This window comes from Nicotiana tomentosiformis, chromosome 6 (assembly GCF_000390325.3).
Source record: "Nicotiana tomentosiformis chromosome 6, ASM39032v3, whole genome shotgun sequence".
Taxonomy (NCBI): Eukaryota; Viridiplantae; Streptophyta; class Magnoliopsida; order Solanales; family Solanaceae; genus Nicotiana; species Nicotiana tomentosiformis.
The window spans coordinates 10,561,154-10,567,540 of record NC_090817.1 but is presented as its reverse complement, the minus strand read 5'-3'; positions in this window follow the sequence as shown (position 1 = coordinate 10,567,540).

Genomic DNA, 6,387 nt, shown 5'->3' with positions numbered 1-6,387 from the left:
TCCAAAACTATTCAAACAACGTGCAAACCAATCAAAAATATACCCTAATACCCATAATTAATCAATTTAAATAATTCCCAACTCCGCTCAAAAGCCAACAAAGACAACCCTCGGGCCCACGTGCCCGGATTCTGAAAATTTTTGAAGATAAACTTTATCCATAACACCACGAACTAAAATATATAATTTATTCCTTATTCTATGTCTAATTTCATGGTCAAAATTCAAAATACCAAATTTTAGGTTTTCTACCAAAATCCCAAATTTCTACCAATTTCTATGTTTAAACCCATATATAAACCATGTATTTAACTTATAATAGGTGGGAATCACGTACCTTGTGACACTTTATAAAAATTACCCCTTGAAACCCTCCAAAATCTCCCCAACAAAGTAAAAATAAGAGACAATGGGCCAAATCCCGCTTTTTAAAAGAACCTCTCTGCCCAGACGACTTCTCGCATCTGCAGAAAAGTAGCCGCTCTTGTGGCTCTGCTTCTGCGGAAACTTCCTCGCTCCTACGGAAGACCACTGTTAGCAGTCCATCGCACCTGCGAAAATTCTTCCGCTCCTGCACAACTATAGGTGCGACACAACCTAGCGCATCTACGCAAATTCCCGCACCTGCGACCCTGACCTCGCTTCTGTGCACACGCAGGTGCGCCGCTCGCCTCCGCTTCTGCGACTTCATGCCATGGCTTCCCAATCCACTTCTACGAGCCTCACCTTACTTCTGCGTGGTCGCTTCTGCGACCAAACTTCCGCAGAAGTGATCACACATTCACACCAACTGCTGCCCAGCTTCAATATCTCATAAGTCCAAAATAAATCCGTTAACCGTCCGAAATCCACACTCGGCCCTCGGGACCTTAACCAAATATACCAATACGTTCCATAAATCTATACGAACTTAGTCGAAGCCTTAAACCACGTCAAACAACATCAAAACCATAAATCTCGCCTCGAATCAAACTTATAAATTTTCAAATTTCTAAATTCTATATCCCGTGCCGAAACGTATCAAATTAATCCGGAATGACTTCAAACTTCGCATACGAGTCACAAATGACATAACAAAGCTATTTCAAGGCTCAGAACCGCAAACAGACATCGATAACACCAAACACCACTTTAAACCAAACTTATAATATTTTTAAACCTTCAAAATGCCAGCCTTCCATAATAAGTACCGAAGTGCTCCCGGGTGATCCGATACTCAACCCGAACACACGCCCAAGTCCGAAATCATCATACGAACCTATTGGAATCTTCAAATCCCAATTCCGAGGTTGTTTACTCAAAAGTCAAACCTTAGTTAATTCTTCTAACTTAAAGCTTCCAAAAATAGAATTTTCTTTCCAAATCAATCCCGAACTTCCCAAAATTCAAATTCCCATCACACGTACAATTCATAATACTTGAAGTAAAGCTACTCAAGGCCTCAAACTGCTGAATAATATGCTAGAGCTCAAAATGACCGTTCGAGTCGTTACAATAACTATGAAGCGCAACAATATAATTAACATAAGTTATATGGCTACAACCTTAGTCAATGGATTTATATGGTAACTATGAATAATTAATGGCTGATACGTATGATGTTAATGAATGAAATTATATATTATCTATTAAATAAATGGTCAATATAACTATGAAGCGCAACGATATAATTAACATAGGTTATATGACTACAACCTTAGTCTATGGATTTATATGCTTACTATTAATATCTACTTATTATTATGGTTAGAATTAAATAATTTAATAATTGATGTCAAAATGAACATTACATAGGGACACTTAATTCATTAATATTTCATAATTAAATTGCTAATTAGGTCCCAAATCTAACAACTGATGTCAAAATTAACATTACAAGGGGACTAAATATGCAAAATACACATTTTAATTAGGTTCCAAATATGCATTTTACTAAACTTTATAGTCAAATATGCCTTTTTGAACGGTTGGCCGTGTATATATACACATTCACCCACACAACCCTAAAGACATAAACACACACTCTTACCCAAACCCTAGAAAGCCAACTATGGACTCTTCTCCCAGCTCTACCAAACAATCCCTATCTTACTCCTCTTCTGGTGATAACAAGGAAGGGCATAATCCAACATTTGAAGTGCTTATGAAAGATTCATATATCAGTCACGACTATCTGGTAAATGAGTTTTTTTTATAAATAATTAAACCAAACCTCCGGCAGTGTGGCTTTTTTATGGAGGATTTGGGCTAAATGAGTTTCTTACTATTATTTTTGATGCCTTAACTCCAGATAAAATATATGCATCAATATGTGTTTGATGCCTCCGGTAGTGTGGCTTTGTGTTTTATAGTTTAGAATTAAAAATTATTACTAATGGTTTTTTCTTCTATTTGCAGCATATTCCAAAACGAATCTACGAGCATCTTCCTAAAACAAATAACACCGCGCTTCTTCAATATGGTGGCAAAATGTGATTTGTAGGATTGACCATTGGTGAACGAAGAAGGCTCAAAGAAGGCTGAAAAAGTTTTATGGTGGAGAATGATATCAAGCGAGGTTGGGTCGTTAAATTTGAGTTGGTTGAAATTGCACATTGTTTGTTGTCTTCAAAGTGAAAGTGAATGGACAAGGAACTTTTGAAGATCCGATTAAAATTAATTAGTTTCTAGGTTATGTTTGTGTTGATTTTTCCCTCTTTAGCTTTTATTTTTAAGTTCATCCAGTTATGGTATGTGTACTTTTATTTTCTATAGAACTATGAATGATATTAAATTTCTATCTTTATCCAGCTCGTGTTTTTTTTGTTATAACTGTATCTTTTTTTTTCTTCAAATTTTATATCATTTCTAAAGACTAAAACAGGATCTTGAATTCGAAAGAGTTAGGAAGAGTAAATACGAGGTGTAAATACTTCATTGAGAAGTTAAATTGTTGATATGTGAATAGTTTTTTTGGTAAATAGGATTCAATATCTACATGGGGATTCAAAAATTATAGTTATCAATACAATTTTGGTAATCTAAATAGTTAATACAATTCAACTAACATCATTAATTTCGAAAACAACTCTATTCAAACCAAACCAGATAGTCGCACTAGTAATAGGTTGTTCGTTCACTGACAAGATTCTTTAGGCTAACTAAAATGGAGGATTATTAGGCTAACTGGAATGTAAATAATTTGAGTGGTTAAATTATTAGGCTAATTAAGATTCTTTTTTCAGTGGTCTTACTATATCCCAAGATCGTGATTATTAGAATGGACCTTTCTATGCAAAATATATCTATATTTCATAATCGAAATTGCTACTTAGGATTCAAATTTAGGATGAAAAATGATGGAATTAGCATTAAAACACTATTTAATTAGCACTCAAACAATGGGATACAAAGCTATCAAGATTGAACGAAGAAAAAACTAAAGAGGGAAAATTAGCATTCAAAATTTTTGAGGAGGGTGTTTGAAATATGTTTTTGGACTGGGTTGGCCCCATATATATAGTCTCATATACTCAAACCTTAAAGACCTAAAACACACTCACCTACAAACCCTAACTATTGACGCCTTTCCCTCTACCAAACGAGCCCTATCTTACTCTTCTACTAGTGATACTAAAGAAGAGAATCATCCAACATTTGAAGTGGTTATGACTGATTCATACATCAACTATGACGATATGGTAAATTATTATGTCCTTTAAACTTTATTTCCTTGAATTTTACAATAACTTCTTGAGTTAATCCTAACAGATTTTTTTATATGTAAAATTCTTTTGTTTCTTAAACTGTCACGACCCAAAATCCAACTAGTCGTGATCGCACTTAACCCGACCCACTAGGTAATCCAATTAACAACTATCCAATTCTAATGAAATTTAATAAGACAAATACGTAAAGAAAATATCTGAATCTTATACATTTCCCAAGGACTGGTAGTACAAATCATGAGCTTCTATGATTAGAATTTACAAAGCTGGTATGAAATAAATACATCATCTATCCGAAATGTACATAAATAATTTTTTATAAATCTAAGGCTACCATGAATAAGAGGCAGCTACAACCGGAACACAAGTACGTCTTCACATCCAAATCCCGTCGATCACAACAATATCATCATCCGACATCTGCACACAAGGTGCAGAAGTGTAGTATGAGTATAACCGACCCCATGTACTCAATAAGTAATAAACCTAACCTTATGTTGAAAGTAGTGACGAGGTGGGATGAGGGTCAGAGTCCAACACCAATAGCCAACAATAGTTCATAACAACATAATGAAAGTAATAAAAGACGTAACTCAGAGATAAAATGCTTAGCTCGTCCACAGTTCCAGAAAATAGGTCTACTTTTCAAATATATCAGTGAAAACCCAAATCCTTTACCGAAATTGCCAAAAATATGAGTAAGTTTGAAAACTGTAATTTTTCCCAAAGGTTTCAACAGGTAAATGTTTTATTTTCAAATGGCATGAGGAAAATACATCTCTATACCTATATATATATCAATATGTGTGAGAAGTCATGAATGTTGTGATACCGTATAGCATGAGGAAAATGCATCTTTATGCCTGTATGCCAAGTGTGCATGTCAAATGCAATTTATCTCAGGGATGATCTCATGTACACACACTCTCAGAATACTCAATCTCAGTGTCTCACACTTTCCACTCATCATGCTCAAGAACTCAACACGCTCAGTCACTCAGAATTGTATATGGCCAATCCAGCCAAGAGAAGATCCATCCCAAATATATATAGCAATTGGCAGTCAGTCACTTAGTACTGTATAAGGCCAATCTAGCCCGGGGAAGATCCATCCCTCAATATAAATCAACTGTACTCACTGGGGTTGTGTACAAACTCCGGAGGGGCTCCTTCAGCTCAAGCGCCATAGTAAGCCAGATCCAAGCATAAATCACTTTAACATGCTGTCCGCCCCTTTTTCCCGCGAAAGCGGATTTCGACATGTGACAACTCTTTTAAATGGGTATTAAAAGAGAAGATTCGCCACCTAATGATTTTTAAGGTACGTTAGGGCACCTATTTGCAAATAACTCTAATTTAACTGGTCTGTGCTACCAAAGATCAGGTAAGGGCTCAAATTACCTCATAGAGAAGGTGTTAGGCACTCTTCGAGGTCCACGCCTATGGGTCCCGACCTAACTTTAAACTATGTGGATTATGTAGTTAGACTAGGTGAGCAAATAAATAAAAGGAAATTTTGAAGTCGGAAAGTCTTATTATAACTCATGAGAATCGATACAAAATCTTAATGACTACAAGGATACAACTACATTGATCAATGTTAAATGACTAAGTGTAAATAACGAGTTCATAAAGAAAGGAGGGAGGGGTCCAAATTTTTTTTGCCTAAAGGAACACCCCGTGCAACATAAATAATACTTCGTAACTCCCTTCAGGTAGGGGTTGCTCATATTATTCAGCGGGCACAGACTATCATCTCTTGCTACCCGATTACTATGTTAAAGTTGTTTACCTAAAGGCGCTCTAATTCAATTCTAGGTCCTACCCTATGCGTGCACTGCCCGTCCCATACCTAGTCAAGGAGCCTTTGGACCTCTATTAGGGTGGTTCTACCCTTCACTTAGGATGCTCAAAATGATAAAACTACCGCACATTCAAAAACACGTAGGACTACACATAAGTACAATTAAAGTCTCAAATTAACCTCCACACATAAACAACAAATGCACGCGAGTAGTTAGGAAGTAGACAATTTCAGACGCAGTAGAGTCATTAAGTCCTATAGGCATAGTTTCAATGTGATTCTGATTTCCAGCGTTGTACAGGCAGCGTTGCTTCTTTAAACTAATGAATTTTCAGATAAAAGGCGTCGCAAGTCCTATAGGCATAATTTCTAATTATTTGCGCAATAAGACAGTGGATCGATCTCAGAATTCTGAATTACCAGTGCTGATTTTATAGATATACTTCTTAGGCATGTGACATCATCCTATTTGCATGATTTCTAGTAGTTGAGGACTATTCTTGATTTTATAACACTTTACTCCTATAGGCATGTCATCTAGGCGGGGCAGTGTAATGAACACAACATAAGTAGTTGATTAAAAGATTAAGATCCTAGAGTCATGATATCTAGATGGGCAGTGCACTAAAAATAATAGAAGCAATAGACCGATTGATTATTTGAAGTCTTATAGGCATGGTTTCTAGGTTAACAAAGCATGTGTTATACATCCTATAGGCATGCTGTCTAAATGTATAGTAATAATATGGAAATCAAATATAGAAAATACTAACATGTTTGAGATAGTGTGCGAGTATTAGACAAATTAGGTGAGGTGTGTGCGATTCTTATAGACATGATTTCTACTAGCTTGCAAAAGTAGAGAAAGTTAAACAA